Source organism: Mesocricetus auratus, unplaced genomic scaffold (genome assembly GCF_017639785.1).
Source record: "Mesocricetus auratus isolate SY011 unplaced genomic scaffold, BCM_Maur_2.0 Super-Scaffold_100006, whole genome shotgun sequence".
Taxonomy (NCBI): Eukaryota; Metazoa; Chordata; class Mammalia; order Rodentia; family Cricetidae; genus Mesocricetus; species Mesocricetus auratus.
This window is the reverse complement of record NW_024429190.1, coordinates 103,489,552-103,510,584: the sequence shown is the minus strand read 5'-3', so window position 1 is coordinate 103,510,584 and position 21,033 is coordinate 103,489,552. Positions and strand designations below refer to the sequence as shown.

The 21,033-nt window shown below is 47.2% G+C and overlaps 1 protein-coding gene across 1 annotated transcript in view; it reads left to right on the top strand.

The window, feature by feature from the left end:
• The window catches only part of Cacna2d3 (calcium voltage-gated channel auxiliary subunit alpha2delta 3), an 812,900-nt gene that overhangs the window by 36,232 nt on the left and 755,635 nt on the right, over positions 1–21,033 (top strand).

The following is a 21,033-nucleotide window of genomic DNA, read 5'->3' as shown; positions in this document are numbered from 1 at the left end:
GAGGGGAGAGAAGCAACATACAATTTTACGAGGATCCTCACTATTTCAGAAGGAAATTGCCACCCGGGTGGGAGGCACCATAGCTTCCCGGTGCTAGAAACATTGAAGATTGCTCTCCTCCATGTGGCCGGTAATCTCTGGCCTCTGTTCCTCTGTGATTCTCTGGCAGGTGTCTTGGTGGTATTAGGAACCCCCTGGTTCTGTGTTTTGGGGGCCCTTTATTTGAGCTCTGTAGGGGGTGTATTTCACAGTGGCAGCTGTGAAGTCCCCGTGGATGCAGCCAGATCCCCACACCTGTTAATTTTCTTCCTTTTGTGACCTATTCCATTTCAGACGCCTTCTGTAGAAATGTCTCAGACTGACTCAGAAATGCTCCCGCTATTGATTCTCTTTGAATCATATAGGACAGCCCCACACTTGTCAGAAAATAGCTGGACGAAGCAGCCCACCAGGAGCGTCAGAGCAGCCTGCAGTGAGGACGGGGTCTGCCCCCCGCCCCGCCCAGCTACAATAGCATATACTCTTCTCCACAGAATAAATAGATTTCTCCCCTCTTTTTTTTATTAAAAATTCATCTCTCTATACCATGAATACTCTAAATGCTGGACGGGACCCCCAGAAGTAGATGTGTCCCTCCATCACACACACACTGGGTCTCCAGAGTTGATGTTGCGGTCTCCATCGCTGACTTCTCAAGTGACCTCACCCCATACCTGCTTCTGTGTTGTGCACGTTAGTGGACAGAGGCAGCGTTCCCTTCAGGAGACGGTTCCCACGTGTTCTACTCAGTAACTGCTGCTGCTTCTTGTCTCCATGTGGTTTGGTACTTCCCGTCAGGCTCCTGCATTTGCACTTATGGGCGCACCAACAGCGGCGTCTATAAGTAGTCCATCTGTCTTACTCCCGGGTGCATCAAGTCATCATCATGCTCACCCCGTTGAGTCGGCCACACGGCTTCCTCTGTCTGGAAGAACATGGGTGGAGGGGGCACGAGTGGCCACTGGGAAGCAGCTTGCTGTGTGTCCTGGATCAGACTGCTGCGTTGTAGCTGCCACATTTTTAGGGGCCACACAACTTTTGTCTGTACCTTTGAGCCTCTCCAGAATCCCCAGGTTTGCCCGTGTCCGTTTATCTCCTGTTGGGATCCTGATCTGATTGATTCAGCCATGGTCGGAGTAGCACAGGATCATTTAAGATAATCTGCGAAATGGAGAACTGTAGAAAGGAAACAGAAGCCAAACAAACCAAGCATCATTGCAGGCCTTGTTTCAATTTGATTGAAATAATTTGTTATGCACGACTTTGGATTTTGTCTCCTGGATACTCTTTCATTCATGGTTGGGTGATGTAGTCTTCATGGGAGGTCCTCTTGGGGGACTTGTAGTGTGGATGGAACTTGCAGTAAACTCAAACTTTAAATTTTAACTTAAAGAATTGTAATTATTTTTTTAAATGTCACATTCTGTATTATTGGAGTGTATGTCGCAGTCGGAAGAAGGGGTAAGGAGAAGATGTGTGGCGGGGATTCCATCCAGGGCCTGCAGGCCTGGGCTTGTTCTGGATGTTGGTTTAGAAACAAATGCAACAGGGCTGTCCAAGTCCCATGGCGTCAGTACTGGTCAATGTTCATTTTCTGTCCAGTCCTCTTGAAACCAGTTTGGGTTTGCTACCACAAGTCAGCCCCACCCACATCTCATTTGACTAATGGAATCTACCTGTTTGACAAAAAACCCAGTTTTCACATGGGCGGGGGAAATGGCTGAAAAACCAGCACATGAAAGCATAAGGACCTGGATTTGGATCCCCAAAATCTACATGAGGTAGGGCATAGTAGGATTCCTTGTAACCCCAGCACTTCCGTGGAGAGATTGGAGGCAGAGGGGTGAGAACCCTAGATGCTTGCAGCCCAGCTAGCCTGGTGTTTGCAGCAGCAGGAAACAAAGAGACTCTGTCTCCGTCAGGAGTGAAGGCGAAGACCAACACTGGACATGACACACACACACACACACACACACACACACACACACACACACACACACACACACACACTCTCCTTTGGAAAAGGACATTAGCTTCTAGAGTGTGGGGGGAGAAAACACTTCATGACAAAGAACACAGAATTAGGAATAGGAAAGAAATCACAGTACATTATTTAATCTGAAAGTTTAAAGGGCCAGTTATGTAACAAACATACCACAGAGCATTATAAAATTCAGGCAGCAAACATGAAGTAATTATTGTTTTAATTAGCTGCCCCACACACTCTGTAATCTCATTCCTTTCTCTGATTTTGGCGGGGTGCTTGTTGACCGGCTTTTGTAGGATGGCGATTTCGTAGTATTCTCTACAGAGAGAATAGAGTGATGAATCATTTCTTCCTGGCAGCGGTTCCCACGGGGCTCCCACAGGGAGGCACACTGGGGGTCTTGAAAATTATGGTACTCAAGGTGCCCCCGCCTCGTGGATCCTGGTGTCAGTACTCTGAAGGCTTTGGTGAGAACCAGAGTTACAGAATAGGTGCTGGAAGTTAGACTGACATTGATTTTCTTGTTCACTGCTTGTCACTAGGATCATCACTGATGCTTACAGGTTCATTGTCAAATCTGGAGAAATTAAATTCATTAAATTTCCATCATGCATAGACTTCAAGACTTGAGGACACTGTAAGTTTCCTGTCCAGTCACTAACCTTAAATTTTCTTTGAGGACAGTTACTAACCCTTTTATAATCGTTATCCTCCTTTAGTTAGATATCTTGTGAGTTTTATGCTGTTTTTCACTGAAAGCGGCGATTTGTGTCAAAGAACTAAGAAATTAAATGGTCTGAAGAAATGAGATGGAGAGAGACCATTTTGCAGAGGAGTGCAAGCAAAGATTGATCCAGCAGGTAAGTCCTGTGTGGATAGCTCTGTGTTTGGGAATTGCTCTGGGAGATGTCGCTAGGTTAGGAGACACATGCTGGAGGGCGGGCCTTTCTGCCCTTCAGATACCAGTGAGCTCCTAAAGATGGCATCATGCAGCAATCAGGTTACTCTACTCAGCTCTGCACATATTTATAACCAGTAACGACCATGTGTGGCTTCCTGCACATTCGTAATTCTACACTCATACTGTCCAATGTAATCACCCCTCCGTCAGATCCTCACAGGGCTCATGGCCACCTTCTGGGAGGAAGAAGTGACAGGATGCCAATTGGGTGAGAGTGCTGTCCTCACGATGAGGTTAAGATAGTGTGTGCTCCGTCACTTTGCTGATGACTCAAAATCACATACATGTGAACACATGCCATGTTCTCGTGGGTGGAGCTCTCTGAGCATGGGGCCGGGAATCTTTAGCCTCAGAGATAACCTACCTCTACTTCTGTGTATGAATACTAGCAACCCTGAAGCTTAAGAGGGAATGAATGAGATAAATTTTCAGCCTGTCTTAGTTAGGGTTTCTATTGCTGTGAAGAGAAACCATGACAGCGGCAACTTTTATAAAGGAAAAACATCTAAGCCACACTCAACGATGTAACTTTCAAATTGAATGTGCCAGGGCTGAGGAGATGGCTCAGTGGGTGAAGTACAAGTTGTGCAAACACAGGGAACTGAATTCAGATTCCCAGCACCTACATAAAGCTAGGTGTAATAGTGTGTGCCTATAACCTTAGTGCTGAAGAGCAGCGATAGGCATATCTCCAGGACTGATTGCTGAGCCAGTCTGGATGAAATGGCAATCTTTGAATTCCAGATTAAGTGAGGGCAAAAATATAAAGTGGAAAAGAGGTTATTTTGTTGTCATCTACATGCAAACACACACTCTAGAAATAAATAAATGTGTACCAGATTTTTTTATCTCTAAAAAAAATAAAGGAAAAACATTTATTTGGGTGTCTTACATTTTAAGAGGTTTAGTCCGTTACTATCCTAGTGTGACATGGTGGTGTGCAGGCGGACATGGTGTTGGAGAAGTAGCTGAGAGTCCTATGCTTTGACTGAGACACTGGGTGGTTTCTTGAGCATATATATATATATATATATATATGTGAGACTTCAAAGACTGCCTTCACAGTGACGTGTTTCCTCCAGCAAGACCACACCTCCTAATTGTGCCACTCCCTTTGGGGGCCATTGTCTTTCAAACCGTCACACAGCCCGAGAGCCTTAGAAAATCCTTCCACCTTCTGTGTCTTAGCTTCCATTTCGCGCTAACGGAATGACTGTTGCTTTTTTGAGGTAGGATCTTCACAGCCTGGCCAGAATCACGATGTACAAAACGGCTGTCTTCTTTTAGTTTCTACGGTGTACTTGACAAGCGGCTGCTTTAGGAATGGTTGAAAAGGCTGAGCTGAAGCCAGCCTGGCGTGGGCGGCAGTGCTTCCTCGTTTTCTAATCTTAAGACAGCGGCAAGCTCTCCTTGGAGAGTGACCACTGATCTTCATACCTTCCCAGCTAGGAGTGTAGAGAGTCTTCCGCTCACAGTGTGGTTCACCGTCATTGTCATGGTCACCCAGAGTCATCTCCCCAGAAATCTTGTAAGGTCATAGGCAGTGCTCTTCCTAAAAATTGTTGGAGTCAAGGTCATATGTGGAATGTAATAGGCAACCTGGATCTGGAGGTGAGGATGGTGGACAAGAGCCATACCTCTAGGACATTAACTGAGGTTCTGCTAAGTGCCAGGCTTGGGTCACATGATGGGGATATAGATGTTCTAGTTACTATTTCCTAGTGTCGGCATGCTCCCAATCTTCCTGGAAACTCGGGGATCCTGGAGTAAGTGATTTAGACATGGACAGGTAGCCTCTGCACATCTGGAAAGATAGGAGCTGGAGATAACTTATGGCTCAGGGTTGGAATTATTTGGAGGCAGATTGACTTCTGTGCATGTAGGGATCTTAGCTGTGCTGTTGGCTGAAACCCTATAGGTGGCCTATTTTGTGGTTTCTCTGTTTGGGCTTGTTTGTAATGGGGCAGTTGAGTTGTAAGAATGAATGCCCAAGGAGAAGAAGGTGGAGTCTGCGGCACTTGAAGACTTAACTTCAGGTGTCATCACTTACACCACATTGGTTGGTCTGTCCATATGGGAGAAGAACAGTGGTAAGATCACCAAAAGAATATGCAGTTGGGAAAACCCACCGTGATCAGCTTGAGAAGTACGGCCTTTCTCAAAGGGCTCTGTGCTGTGCCTTCATGAACCTTACAGTCTAGCTTGAAATACAGCCCTGTCTTTAATTAATCAACAAGTATCAATTTCTAGTAGCGAATACAGCCATGCCTTTAACTGATCAGCAAATATCTATTGAACATGTGATATGCCAAATTCTGTCTTAAAGATTTGTAGACACAGAGGGTAGATATTTTCCTCAACTCTACAGCCTGCCCACTGATGGCAAAAATGGTGAGAAATTATGACAAACGATGGCATATGATGCAGTGTGAGGTACTCATCGGTGGTTTAATGAAAAACAAATGGGATAAAGGAGCAGAGAATGCTATTAAGATAGGGATGTTGGAGAAGACCTCACTGGATACAGTCTAGGTGCAGGTGAAAGCAAGTGGAAGGTCCAGAGACAAATTTCCCTTGCACGGTGGAGAAGCGATGAGAAAACCAGTACGTGCAGAGACAGTGAGAGTGTCGGGATGGAGCTGGGGGAGTGGGAAGGGGTCAAGCCACACAGGGCTGTGCAGGCTGTGGAGGTGGCGTTGTATTTGACGTGACACACGACGGAGGCTCAGGACAGGCTGCTGGGCGTGAGCGCTACCCTTCCCAGGAAACCTGGTGGAATCTGAGATCACCTAGGACACAGACTTCTGTCTGTAAGAAGGGATTTCCAGAGAGATTAGCTGGGGTAGGGAGCCCTAGCCTGGATGTAGCTCATGGCAGCTGTGGACCGGGGATCTGGGCGTCACAGGAGGAGCAGGAGAGCTGAGCAGGGGTGCTCGCTTGTTCTGTTTCTGACTGGGCATGCAGTGTGTTCAGCCGCCTCGTATCCCTAGCACCCTGCTTTCCCAGCCACAGTGGATTGGGAAACTGCCCCCCCCTAAAAAGCCTTCTTTCCTTAAGTGACTTTTCAGGTATTTTGTCGCAGCAAGAAGAGAAGGAATCGCCACCCAGTCTCCAAACCCTACAACAATTGGTTATGGTGAGTACTGTGAAGAAAAACCTCACCAGAAACCTTAGGGAGTGGCTGTGGTGTACTTTAAACATGGTGATCAAACTCCACACGATAATGGCCTCCGAGGCTCAGTGGTGGCTCTGCTCCACATCCCTTCAGGACCTGAGCCGAGGACTTCCTTCTTCCCTGAGAAATGCCGTCTTGGTGAAAAAGAGAGAAGCAAGAGTGGGATCCGTGGTCACTTACCAAGAGCACCTGTGAGGACATGTGTGTGTTTCAATGACACAGCTCAAGCTTTTGTCCCTGGACTAGAGCAATAACCCTTGCGGACCCCGAGACGGACAGAGAGCATGCCTGCAAGCCATTGGAAGCCACTCAGTGGGGAATGGCATGGTATAATTTGCTTGTTCACCTGATACCGCAGCTCCTCCAGGGAGAGCTGGAAAGCAAGGTATCTTCTGGGTGGTGGTCAAGCAGGGACTTGCAGGGTAGGGAGGCGTCAATGCGGTGTGTCACTATCATGTCAGGTACAGTGATATCTACTGCAGTATCAGAAAATGCGCCTGGTTTCTTCGTTGAAACTCAGAGACTGTGCTTCAGAAAGAGGTTGTCTCACCCAGCCAGACAGGCCAGGCTCAGCACCAGTCAGGATTTCACTAGCTGAAGAGAGGCTGGGGAGAAACAGGGAGGACATGCAGGGCAGAGGGGCTTATACCTGGGCTGGATCTCCAGCTTGAAGTAGGTCACTGGTTTCCTGGGCTTTGGGAAGTGGAGTGCTTGTGTTTTGAGATGGAGTTTTTCTGTGTTGCTCAAGTTGGCTTCAGGTGAAGTTCCTGCCTTAGTCTTCCAAATAGCTGGGACTCCCCAGATACCATTTTACAACTGAGAGGGAGGGGGAAAATCACCTGTTCCCGACTGACTGTCTACCATCCCTCTGGGGGCATACACAGTACTGTTCCCTCCTGAATGTGATTGATCCCACCTGAGTGCTAACCTCAGGCATGCCAACTCCAGACCTTTCTGACAGGGTCACATCCTGTTTGGTGTATTGTTTAGCGCAACATGAAAATGTAAAGACTTAGCCCAGGGATTGAGAACCTTGAGGGATCAGGATCCCATATTATCCACCTCCCTCCTTTCCACCTGCCACTGTGGAACAGAAAAGGACAGTCAGAAAAATCTAGGCCTCATTCCCAATTTTGCCTCCTCAGCTGGGTGAACTTGGGAAAGATGCTAAATTTCTCTGAATTCTTTTTTCTTTTCTGTCAAGATGCGTGAATGAGCTCTCTCTCTCTCTCTCTCTCTCTCTCTCTCTCTCTCTCTCTCTCTCTGTCTTGTGTGTGTGTGTGTGTGTGTGTGTAGAGATAGGTATGTTTCATGAAGCGTATGTGTGTGCATGTTAGTATGTGTATGTATGCACTTGTGCGTGTGTGTGTGTGTGTGTGTGTGTGTGTATGTGTGTCCAAGTGCCTGCTTTCCATGGCTCTCCATCATCTTCCTTTTGTAGACAGGGTTTCCCGTTGAACCCAGAGCTCACCCACTAGCTAGGTGGGACAGCAAGTTCTGAAGATCCATGTGTTTCACCCTCTTCTTCCCAGTGCTAGGGTTAGAGGTTGATACCACTGCACCCAGTTTACTTTTAGGGTGTTGAGGTTCTGAACTCAGGCTCATATGCTTGTCTAGCAAATTCTTTATTGACTCAGCCATTTGCACAGTGTGAGATTTCTCTTTTAAAACTGAGACTTTCATGGTATCTGGGGAGGGAGGATTCCCTATATGAATCTGTCCACACTAAGTGCCACCCCAGTCCAGTTATTACAACTCAATAAAATACTCTGAAATGTCTCTGCTTCTGTGTGGAACCGATGGCCTTTCCTTCTGGCCTGGTGCAGCAATAAGAGAGGAGACCCCAGGCTGGAGCTTGGACTGTTGGTAGATTTTTCTTCTCCAGCTGATGCTGCAGTCCTGAGGACCCATGAAGCTTAAATCCATCATGTCCCCCACTCACTTGATCTCCCAAGGTCAACAGATCCAGATTATTCCAGATTATAACGCTGCTTGCTTCACATCACTAATCTTTTTCTTTTTCTTTTGGTTTTACGAGACAAGGTTTCTCTGTATTGTTTTGGAGGCTATCGGTCCAGCCCAGCCTCGAACTCACAGAGATCCGCCTGCCTCTGCCTCCCGAGTGCTGGGATTAAAGGCGCACACCACTAATCTTAAGCAAGCCTCATAGGGCAGGTTATTAGCTGCTCCCCTTGGCGTCCTGTGAACAGGTATGAAAATCACCTCGCAGTCCAAGTCCTGTGTTAACTGACTATGTGGGAAAATGATGGACAGTACCATTTGTTTCAAGATATGGGAACTTGTTGTCCCTTTAATTTTACCTCTGAATGTTTCAATGAAATCTTGCAGACTTAGCAATTGGGGGAAGGCTTTTCTTTTCTTTTCTTTTTTCCTTCTTTCTTTTATCACAAGCATCTTAGTTAAAACCCATTAGTGATGTCACCATCTCGGTGGTGCTTAATTTATAGAAATGACCTTTTTGATGCATGTTTGTATGCATATTAGGGTGTGTATGTGTGTGAGAGAGAGAAAGAGAAAGAGCGAGAGAGAGAGAGAGACAGAGAGAGAGAGCCATGTCATGCTCATGTGTGAATGTCTGAAGTTGACGTCCAGTGTCTTCCTTGATGGCTCTCCTTTTTAACTTATTGAGTTACTTTTTTTGGCTGACCCCAGAGCTCAGATTGTAGCGAATCTAGGTAGTCAGCCTGTCCTAGTGACTCCCTCTTTCTGCCTCCCAAAGGCTGGGGTTAAAGGTGACTGCTATGCCTACATAGCCTTTTGTGTGACAACTGGAGGTCCAAACTCCACTCTTCATGCTCGCAAAGCAAGCGTTTTATGTAATGCTTACTTATTCTCATTTAGCATGCCCCTTCAGTGGTCTGATCTTGCAACTGAGAATCACATTCATGAAGTCCTTCCTGCAAACTTGGTTCACTGTAGCTGTCGATTTTTAACATGCTGGCTTCATACATGGGGACCATGTATTTTGGTCATACATGGGGACCATGTATTTTGGTCATACTCACCACCACTCCTCCTGCTAACTCCCCTCTGATCCAACCCCACTCAACTATGTTCCACTGAGTTCAATTTCTGTAGGGCTGTTCTCCCCCTTCCCTAGAATCATCAACTGTCTCGAGCTCCTCGTGAGCCCCTCCTTACCTCATGCTGGACCTCGCTTGGCTCAATCTTATGAAGGTCTTGCATGGATAACGATTGCTGTAGCAAGTGTGCTACCCACTGAATCAACTTCTTGCCCCTAGAAGATCAATTCTGATGTATTTGTTGTATATTATGAACCCCTGGGACAGTTCAGAGTTTTTATATGACTTTCCACGATGGCATGCTGTGTATCTCTAGTGCAGATATGAAAACAGCTGACTTAATGGTCGGTCTGAAGAATGATGACATCTTCATTTACATTTGACTGATGTTTGATTTTTGGATAATTTCTCCTACCAAAAATACCCTGATTAAGGTGCTAGGGACATTCTCAGGAATCCATAAAGATAACCCCAGCTAAGACTCCTAGCAACAGTGGAGAGGGTGTCTGAAGGGGGCTTCCCCTTTAATCAGGTTAGTGACTGCCCTAATGGTCATCCTAGAGTCTACGTGTGGTAACTGATGAAAGCAGACGCAATGACCCACAACCAAGCCCTGGCCTGAGCTCCTGGAGCTTAGCTGAAGAGAGGGGGGAGGGATCATATGAACAAGGGGGCGGGTGGGTCAAGATCATGATTGGGAAAACCACAGAGACAGCTGACCTGAGCTAGTGGGAGCTCATGGACTCTGCACTGACAGCTGGGGATCCTGCATAGGACTGAACTAAGTCCTCTGAATGTGGGTGGCAGTTATGTGGCTTGATCTGCTGGGGGGAGGGCCTTGGCAGCAGGATCAGGACTTCTCCTGTGTACTTGAACTGGCTTTTCAGAGCCCATTCCCTACGGTGGAATACTTTGCTCAACCTTGATACACAGTACAGGGGCTTGGTCCTGCCTCAGCTTGGTATGCCAGGCTTTGTTGACTCCCCAAGGGAGGCCTTACTCCCATGGAGGAATGGCTGGGAGTGGAATTGGGGCCTGTGGGAGGCAGCATGTTCTAGATGGTTGGCTCCAGGGCATGTTGGTGAGGTCAGGGATGACCTCATTTGCACCAAAGGGCTCTTGATGCAGTATGGAGACAACTTTTGGATGGCCTAGAAGTCACCTTGTTTGGCTCTGTTCCCTCGGGGGTGGAGGAATGGGCAGGCAGAGCAGCTGCCTTGTGTTGGTGAGTTTCTCTTGTTGCTGTGATTGTTGCAAAAGGCCTGCTCTCAAGGCAGTCTTCGGTGCAGAGGCGCTTAAAGGGCCCCTAGCTAGTGAGTGCCTCATGCAAGTCTTGCCTGACTGGGGAATGAGTGTGGGTTGGGCTCACAGTGTAGTCTTTGGTTTTACTTTTCTTTCCCCACAAATGGCAGGCCCTTCTAGGTTTCTAGGCTCCCGTTGTTCATATACTTTTCTCATTTTTGACCCAAGCCCTTTCCCCGTTCCCTTTTTTGTTTCCTTTTCTTTCTTGTAATTTGCGTGTTAGTAAGTCCTTCAGTTGAGCAGATTTACAACGGCTCTGATTCACGCATATGCTTGTCCTTGCCTTCAGCTTTATTTGAGGCAGGGTCTCTGATGCATTTGCGCAGCCACATCTGAGCTTAGCTGGTCCATAAGCTTCCCGAGGCTCTGCTGTTCCACCTCCCCTGTCCCTATAGGGATTGCAGTTATGCACTGTAGTGCTTTCGTGCGGACCGGGAGGATTTGAACTCAGGTCCTCGTGCTTGTTCACCAAGCACTGTGTGTCCCAAACCACCTTCCCGGTCCCCACAGTTGACTCTGTGGGATGGAAGGACAAGCAAGCCCCTGAGAAGGGGGGACGAGCAGCGAGGTCAGTGGAGCCTTCTGCACACATCTGGGACGCCGTCATTCCTCCATTAGCACTGCGGAATGAGAGAAGCTGTGGTTTCCATTCACTCGTGCCGACATTATTCCTCATCTGTGCGTTGTGATGGTAGGTGATGTTTTGTTAATGTGTGCAAACCTATCCTTTAGACTTTCTCCCAGACGGGGTGCAGCCAGTCTGGCAATGATGTTGAGTAAGTTGAGGTGCTTTGGGGGGCGAGGACTGTTGGGGTGCCCCATTTTGTTGCACAAGGGTGCTTGCTTACCTCCCGTACGCTGAAGGGCCCTTTTAGGAAACTTGGCTTAATTCTGTTTCCTGTCTGAAAGAGACTGGAGGAACGCTTGTCAGCGTCCACAGCTGGCTCAGCACTGTTACCCCGGCTGGCACAGGAGCCTGTGATCAGGAAGGCTCTACTTTTAGAGCAGGTTTGTTGACATTCTGGAGTTTATTTATGCAAAGGAATTCGCAGGTTGTTGCAAGTGAAAAATGGCTGGAAGGATCTTTTTTTTTTTCTTCAGGTGGCCTGGGCTAGCCCTGTGCTCCCCAAATCCAAAGCTCAGTGTTCAGTGCCAGGACAGTGGATGTCATGAGTGTACCCAAGGGTGCACCTCTTTGTTGACCTGAAGTCCCCTAAGCTTCACTGTTTCACCCTTCTTAGTTTAGTATCTGTTGCACGGGGCCAAACCTTAGTTTAGCATGTGTTGCATGGCTTCCAGCACTGCGAGATTGCAATGGATGTTTCTGGTTGATCAGGCGTAGGAAATATCAAAACTGGATGTAACAGTGCTGTGTATCACGGGGCATGCTGGCTGCAGGCTATTAGGCCCCAGGGTTGTCTTACAGACACAAACCGGAAAATCAAAAATCCGAAGAAAGCATTGCTCTCGGTCTCAGCAGCGGTATGGAGGGAGGGGGAGACAGCATCTGCTCCAGAGCCTGTGAATAAAAGTCTGGGAGAGTTGGGCCAGTGCTCAGGACTCCAAGCCTCGAGCACAAAGGGTCTGATTATTCTGAATATAGGATTTTTTGCTGTTGGGCTTTAAAACAGTATATTGTCTCAAGGTTCATGGAGACTTTTCAGGGGCTGACACAGATTTTGTACACTGAGCTATGGACTCATTCTCATGTCTGGTCCCGTTTTATGTATTTATCTCTGGGTTTATTATTGCAGTTGTGCTCTGGATCTAGACCCTTGCCCGAATGGATCTTATAGTTTAATGGGAAAATAGAAAATAAACCTCTTTTAAAAAAATAGTGACAGGGCTGGCATAGCCAGTGACAAGTACCTGCTGGGCACGCATGGGAATCTGTATTGAGCTCATCCATCCAGTGTGGCAGCATATTCCTGGGGGCATGCTCTTCAGCCAGTCAATAGGTAGCTGAGCTCAGGCTCCTCAGTGAAACACCCTGCCTCACCAAGTAAGATGGTGATCGGTGGGGGAAGACACATGATGTTCTCACATACACACATACACACATACACACATACACAGACACAGACACACACAGACACACAGACACACACACACACACAGACACACAGACACACAGACACACAGATGCGTGACTCCCCATGGTGACAGAGGCAGTAAAGGGATGGAGCCTCATGTGGGATTCCTTATGTAGCCCAGAAAGGAAAATCTCCCCCTGAGCAGAAGGCCTTTCCATGGAGCTCTGAAGGATGAGCGAGTTCCCAGTAAAGAATGAGGGGAGCGGACACCACGAGGGGAGGCCAGCCCGGTGGTGGGTGCTCAGCTGACTTTGCTAGAGACCTAATTAGGGGAACCGAGAACATTTTCCCAGATCCATCAGCTTCGAGGTCAGAGATTCCCATTTCTGACCAAGCAGGGGTAGAAATTCAAACAGTTAAAGGTAAAAGTATTCCACAAAACCCTCATGGGCATGGTTTGAGGCCCCCCCCCCCACCCGCCACCCCAAGACATGGCTTGGAAACACAAGATATCTTTGCTTCAGACCCTTTCTATGATCATGATTTAGGCCTAGAGAGTCCCTCCTTGCCACTTCCTCCTCCCTTTCCTGCCCCAATGGCTCTCTTTCCCTTCTCCTCCCTCCCCCCCTCCCCCTCCCTCCCTCCCCCTCCCCCTTCCTCCCTCCCTCCCATTTCAGCAGTATCATTCAAGGTTGAATCAGTGAGTTAATCCTCCTCCTTCTGGAATCAGTTTCATTCAGGAGAAGCTTTCTCTATGAAGTCTAGCAAATATCTGCATTTTAAAGCTTCCAGTCTGGGGAAACCAAATTGCCATGGAATGGGACTCACCCAGGAGGATGAGTAGATTTTATCATCTGTCATATCAGTAGATTCTAGGCTTCCTCTAGTCCTCGTCAGATGCTTCAAACTGCATAAAATACAACAGGATTATAGACAGAGCCATTTTTTCATGAACACCTTAGATAGAGTATGTAGAGCTGTTCTTTGTTGATAGGCAGAAGCAAGACTGTGAGTTGACTGTCTGACCAGGGGAAGGGTGTCCCTGTGAACCTTGTAAACCTGTAATACCATATATTTCCTATTTTAGGACTCTTGTGACGCTCTTTTTTTTTTTGCAAGTCTTTATTTCTATTTAGTTTAATAAATGTTTAATATAATATAAATTTTTTGTGGTGTGTGTGTGTGTGTGTGTGTATACCAGTAAGCACACACATGTATAAAAGCATGGAAAGTCCATGGGTCAATATTGGATGTCCTCCATGATTGACCTCCACCTTGCTTACCAGAGGCAGAGTCTCTCTCGAGCCTGGAGCTTATTGATTCGGTTAGATTGGCTGATCAACGAGCTTCAGGATTGTGCTTGTCTCCACCCTTCTCCAATGCTGGGGTTACAGATGTGCACCACCATTCCTGGTTCTTACATGGCTACTGCAGATCTAAATTCACGTCATGGTGCTTGCACAGAAGATACTCTGCCAATGACGACATCTCCCCAGCCCTTTTTAACCATTTAACCAGGAACAGCTGGCAGGTCAGCAGGGTTGTTGAGTGAGGCTGTAGCTATATTTTTCTCTGATCTTTGTCACAGGCATTAGTTACCTTGCTTTACCAGTGTGGTGAGCGCTCTAGAGGGGGTACAGAGGGGTGTTGTTGGTTAGCCTGTATGGAAGCTCTGTGTGATCTGGGTATACCTGGCACCTTGTGGCTGGTTTCTTAGGTGTCAGCACTGACCCCAGAAGTGGCAGGACTGAATTCAGGGATGCATCCAGAGATGTCAGAGGCCATGATCAGTAAGCACTTTACAGTTACAGGGGAAGGAGGGGTTATTCACAGAGTTCTATATTCCAGACGTGAAATATTTTCTGTTCTAAGCCATGGAAGAAATGCAATAAAAAATGTGACTTAACTGAAGCAGTACAGATATTCCTGAGACTTAGAAGCACAAATGGCAAGATCAGGTGGGATCTGAGAGCTCCTCCGAGACTGAATTGAGAAGCAGAGTTTCCCCTTTGCTCCCAAATGCTGTCCTATGACAGGATGTCTGTTCCTTCCATGACCTAGCTTCTTACGGACTTTCCAAAATCCTGCACCCTCCCTCCTCCCTCCCTCCCTCCCTCCTCCCTCCCTCCCTCCCTCCCTCCCTCCCTCCCTCCCTCCCTCCCTCCCTCCCTCCCTCCCTCCCCCTCCCCCTCTCTCTCTCTGTTCTCTTCATCCTTTCAATCCATTTTTTTTTACTTCTTTAGCCTTTTTGTCTTATTCACTTCTGACTTTGGCATCTTTCCTTCCTTACCAGGGCTTAAGGAAATTGTACTTAGAACACATTTCCTTGTCTCCTGACCTCTGCTGTCTCCTGTAAGTGTCCAGCCAGTAAGAAAGCTCTGACACGTTGGGAGAAAGCTGGCCTAGCTGGCATTCTTTTTGCCAAGCTCGCTCGCACAGCCCGCAGTCAGCCTTCCGAGCTCCCCTCTTCAGGCATCTGCAGTCTGCACTCTTGCTTTCTGAGAGCAGTGAGCCTCTTGACTCCAGGCTGCCAGTGTAAACTCTGGGCAAAAGTGTTTATTTGATTTGGCACAAAACGTGTTATTCATTCTGGCTGGACCCATGTGCTTGTTTTCTGCTGAGCCTCCGACTTAGGGGCTTTGGCAAACTCTGGCCGCTATGCATAGCTTTGCTGCAAGCTGCTTGAACGTGACAGAGGTGGAGGCCTTTCCCATCCAGAAGCAGAAAATCCCCCTTTTGTAGCCTTCGCACATTTAAGGGTGTTTGCCTCTTCCGAACGGCTCATTCCGTGTATGGGGTGTTGGTGAGAACTGCCATGTACAAGATTTTTGGCACCTAAGAGAGCATGGTATCTCGCTACTGGGAAATCTCAGGTTTCTGTTGGGTTCTTGTCAATAAGAAAATTTCTAAGTGGACTCAGAAAGAAGCTTGAGGGCAATTGTATTAAAGTCGGAGAGAAAAAAACAACAAGACAGGCAAACAGGGAATCCACACTCGCTTCCAGGAAGAAGGGAGGTAGGGGAAAAGCCATGGGGGTTGGAAAAACAGTGAGAAAGCCCAGGGTGAGGGAAGGAGTGTGGGGCCATAGACAAATTAAGCGGGTGCCCCCCCAGGTTCTTCTGTCACAAGGAAAGGATTGCACTAGGAATGGATGCATGGTTAGATTTTAAAATAGAGCTTGCTACGGAATGAAAGACGCTCCCTGAAATGAGAGTGGACTAGGGGCAGAGCCCCAGAGAGCTGGCCCATGTGGCCCATGAGCCTTATAGGACATCTGCCTCGTGCCCGCCTCCCCCGAGTTCGCACATCACAGGACTGGACTCTGGCCCACAGCCCACATGTGCACATCAGAAGTCCTGGTCTCTCTTCATTTCTCCTCATGTTGGTCTTTGATGTTTCAGTTCCATCCCCAAATACAGAGACTGGGAAGTAGCCATCCAGCTGACATATTTTGTAGATCTGGAATAAAAGTGTGGGGATCAGGTTGAAACTTCGATCGTTTCCGCCCAGAGAAAGGGCGTTTCCACACACCTGGACCAGGTGATAATGAGCAGGTAGGAAGAGAAGCAGACGCCCCTCCATCTTCACCGTCAGCCTCAATTCGTTCCCTAAACACTGGCTGTTGAGCACCCTGGGCTGGCATGGTGATTGGTGACTCCTGGTCCTTCACGAGGAAGCACGGCTTTCCACCAACTGCAATGTCAGGGTGGGGGGCTAGGAGGAGGCCCCTCATGGTGCTCAGGGCAGGGTGGAGAGAGCAGCTGTCCCAGATTGTCCAGGACTCCCCTGGTTTTCAGCACTAAAAGGTCCTGGGTAAAATGGGGCCAGTCCAACCTAGGACACTCGGGCAGGAAAGGTGGACTGTGGATGCAGGCCTCTCCCCTCTGCCTTGGAAGAGTCAGGGAGCCACCAGCAAGAAGAAAGCATGGGGAACAGAACCCAGAAAGCTCTTGGAGTTGTTTAACCAGGATTCCTTTAACTTTTTTGACTTTGGAGCTCTTTTCGTGAGAATGTCTTTGGGTTCTCTCCTCTTTGCCCTTTGTCAAAAAAAAATTGCACCCTTCTCTATCCTGAAGTGTGCATTATTACCTATGTTATTAGTCAGATCCATAATTCAGGCAACAATTAGTATTAAAATAGTGCATTGCAAGTAAGTTCAATAATAACGCAATTTGGGGATTAAAAGGTTTCTAGAAGGGTTGCTAATGTGCTGCGGAAGGGTCATGAATTACTGTGAGCCGATTTTTTTTTCTTCAGGCAGGCGGGTGTGCAAGCTGGGTACTCACCTCTTTCTGAAAGTACAGATGCTTTCTTACTGAAGTCTGAACCAAGTTGTTATGGAAACAGACATGGTCTGCCCCGTCTTAGAACAGCAACTCTTCTCCGGTAATTACAGAGCATAAGCTGAACGAACTTGAGGGGAAACGGAGCATTTATGCAAAGCTCCTGTAGTCCTAGAAGACTAAAGAGGTAGTGTTTGACCTTTGCCCTTTCCCACCCAGAAAGTTTTCATTTGTAAAGAACCAAAGAAGAAGAAGAAGAAAAAGGAAAAAAGAAAAGAAAAGAAGAGAAAGAACCAGGGGAGTTTAGGCTTTGTGTCTTCCTTTATTATTGTTGTTTAGAAAGTCCATCTTTAAATGTTATGGCAACTAGCTAACTCAGACTTTTCTCCTGACATGGGACTATCATGATGAACGTGAATCTTTTTCCAAAGACCTCAAGTTTCCTTGCCAGTGTGTGTGTGTGTGTGGGGGGGGTGAGTTGTGGTAGTAGTGATTGGCTGGTGACTGCCCAGTCACCGTTAATGATTATTCTCTCTAGTCCCACTCACTGTGTTGGCTGAATTCTTGCACTGTCTCTCAGACCTCACCACAAAGCAGTGGTTCTCAGCCTGTGAGCCTCCACCCATTTGAGGGTCAAATAACCTTTTCGCAGGTGTCACCTAAGACCATAAAAAAATACAGACACATTATGACTCATAAACAGCAAAATTACAGTTATGAAGTAGTAATGGAAATAATTTTATGGTTGGGGGTCACCACAACACGAGGGGCTGTATGAAAAGATCGCACCATTCGGAAGGAGGGGAACCACTGCCCTAGAGGTCAGGCAAATTCACCCATCCTTGCATCTGTACCTAACCCACTTCACAGATTGGAGACTCTTCCAGGGTGCAAAGAAGCTCAGCAGCTCAGTTTCCCTTGCCTTCCTCAAGGGTCAGCATAGCACAGACTGTCAATTTCTCATAGCTAAGTTTTCAGGGCTTTGAAGTTGCTTTGGCTATGGAAGGGCCAGGTTGTGTAAGAGCTCATGGTAAACACCAGAGAGTGGGCCATTACAGACCTCACGTCACGCCGATGTGTGGTCCATGTGCCCAGACTGTATACCTCCAGCCCACAGAGAGCTTTTCTGCTACCCTTGTTCTGAATGGTTTGCTTGGTTTCAGAGGTTTGTTTTTAATGTGTTTAAGGGAGCCGGTTCCCCTGGCCCAAAGCCATGCCTGCCCTGACTAATGCTGCCTTCAGCATGGGTCCTTGAAGCTTTTCTCTCTGTTTCACAACCATTCCTTGCTATTATCTTATTTTCTGGTTTCTTTTGTAGGGATAATGATGGTGGCCAATTTGTGCATTTTGTAATGTTTTAATTCAGCCATGTTCCTGCTGCAGCATGTCCATGCCTGCCTGCTTTCTCTGGGTCAGCCTTAACAATCTGCTTACCAAATGGGTTTGTTGGGCCCATTATGTCACATAAGTCTGTGAAGTCTCAGTCATTACACTGTTATGAAATATGGGAGCCTTTCCTTTTGACATGTTTGTGTTTACTTCCCAAGCTTCTTTACATTCCTTCATTACAGAGCGATTTAAGGCCTCCCCTTCGGAAGGGGTGCTTATTATTATTATTATTATTATTATTATTATTGTCTTTTCAAACAACCAGGATTTTCTGTTTTCTAAATACGAAAATTTGTACTTTGTTTCTTGCATGTATTATTTTCTGTTTTTTATTAAAGAGCTTGCTTCTTTTTAAAAAGATTCATTTCATAATGTCTGTGCTTATGAGTGTACTTGAGTGCGTATGTGTACGTGCTTGCAGGTCCCTGTGGAAACCAGAAGAGGGCGTCAACTCTCCCAACCCTGACATTATAGGTGATTGTGAGGTACCAGTCGTGGGTGCTGGGAGCTGAATTCGGATCCTCTGTGAGAGTAGCGAGTCATCCATCAGCCATTCAGTGAGAACTTGCTTTTTTACAATATAATTTTAGTCTTCATCCAAAAAGCATTTGCCTATGCTTTCTGCAGACACGCCGTGAGTCATTCCCCTAAGTAGACCTCTACTTACCCTGCTCCTGAGAGGCCTTCGCTGTCCCCTTGGTTGGGATAAAGTACTCTGGAGGTGCTTGTGGTAATATTTCAGCCAGCCAAGTAGAGAACCTGGCTGGCTGACGTGGAGTCAGTAGTGTCTTCTGGATCATTCAGGGTGAGGAATGGGTTGTGTGAGTCTCCCATCACGGCATCTATCACTACTGAGAAGCAGATAGGTAGATCCTCTCTATCTGACAGCGCGAGCCTCTTCCCACATGCTCTGCCTCTCCCGCTTACTTGAGCAGAAATACCACCCATCTGAATCCCCCAGCTCTCGTGAGCCCAGTCTGTTTTTGACTGAAGTGCTGTGATCTGTTGCCATTTCAGCCTGCAAATCCAGGTTCTTTACCCGTGGTTCTCTATTTTGGGTCTTGGACCAACATTATGTCCCAAGAAAGATCTGGCGGGTCACCTTTGGGTTGCTAAGCCACGCTTGTGCTCCTGGAAGCAGTAGGCAGGACCAGGTTGCCGCCCTCGAGTGCTGGTGTCAATCCTGCTGAAGGATCTGGCTGCCCTAATACTTTTCTAAAGTTGGCTTTAGAAAATTTTTGGTTTTGGGGAATCATTCTATCCGCACACTTGACTCTTCTATTGCAACACTTGATTTATAATTTAGCAAATATCTTTCCTTTTAAAAAAACACGTGTGTGTATGTGTGTGTAGATGTTTTTGAGTGTGTGAACATATGAATGAGCATGTGTGTATCACAGCCAGAAGACAGCCTTGGGTGTTAGTGCTCAGGCACCTTCTACCTTTTACTAGAGACAGTGGCTCTTAATGACTTGGCTAGGCTAGCTGCCAGCAAGCCCCAGTGTCCAGCTACCTCTGACCCTTCAGCGCTGGGATTACGGACATGCCGCCATACTTGGACTTTTAAACTCAGGTTCTTATGTTGGTGAAGCAAGCGCTTTGCCAACCAACCATCCCCCAGCCCTATCTTTGTTTTCTTTGGTGAAATAGATGCTATGTGGTGGTGAATCCATTGTAAACGGCAAAGGGCTGAAAGCACAGGCTTATGATGGTTACGGGATGCTCTGCTTGTGCTTCTTAAGGTTGATACTGAGCTAACGTTTTCTTAACTTTGTGTGGTATCATTCTTCTTTGCCTCTTCAGTTCACCTTTAGCCTGGAAAGAGTGTTGTCACATGTATACTTTATGAGCAGTGTATACTCTCAAATTCAAGCTCTCTGAAAAACTGGTGGGAAGTTAGATGGAGGAGTTTTTCTCTTCTTCTTTTGCTTTTTTTTTTAAGGATTACCTCACTTAAAAATATTACCTTATTTCCACTGATCTGTCATCTGTTTCCATGGAAATAGAATTAGAAGATGGTTTTTGATGATCATTTTCAAGGCTGGCTCCTGACTCCCACTCCAGTTGCCATAGAGATGGAAGCAAAAAACTGAGGAAGGTAAGGTAAAACGGAGGCCATGTAGAGTAGTAAGCAGGGGACCCTCCAGGTGACATCTGGTCCCTCTGGACTTGCTCTGAGGCCGGGCCAGTCATACACTCTTGGTGGCATTGACGTTGAGAGTCTCTGTGCTTCCCACGCATTCTCCCGAACCAGGTTCAGTGCTCCTGGATCCCTACCCAGGCCTCTTCTTAGAATTCTCTCTGGAGCCATGGAGACAATCAGGCATTGATTACTTGGCCGTCATGGTATCTCTGCCTCAGGAGGTGTGCAGGAGGGAAGGCATCTTTTATCTGCCAGGAGCTTAGCCTGCCTTCCTGTGGCTTCACACTGGCACGAGCTTTCAGAATTCCTGTGTGCTTTAGCAAGTAGATACACACACACATATGCACACGCACACACACACATACGCACACACACACGCACACACACACACATACATGCAATGCACATGCACGCGCGCGCGTACACACACACGCACACGCACACAAAGAGGCCAGGTTGAATGGCATTGTCAGCGACTAAACTGTGCTTTGCCATTTCTGGGGACTGTCTTCGTTGTTTGGCTGGAAAGCACACATTTGGCTTTATGCTTTTTCTAAAACCCAGTCAGTCCGCGTCTTCAGCACAAGCTGGTCAGAAGCCAGTGAACTGATACCATTAACAGAGGTAATCTGTCAAAAAAACAAAAACAAACAAACAAACAAAAACCCAATGCTTTT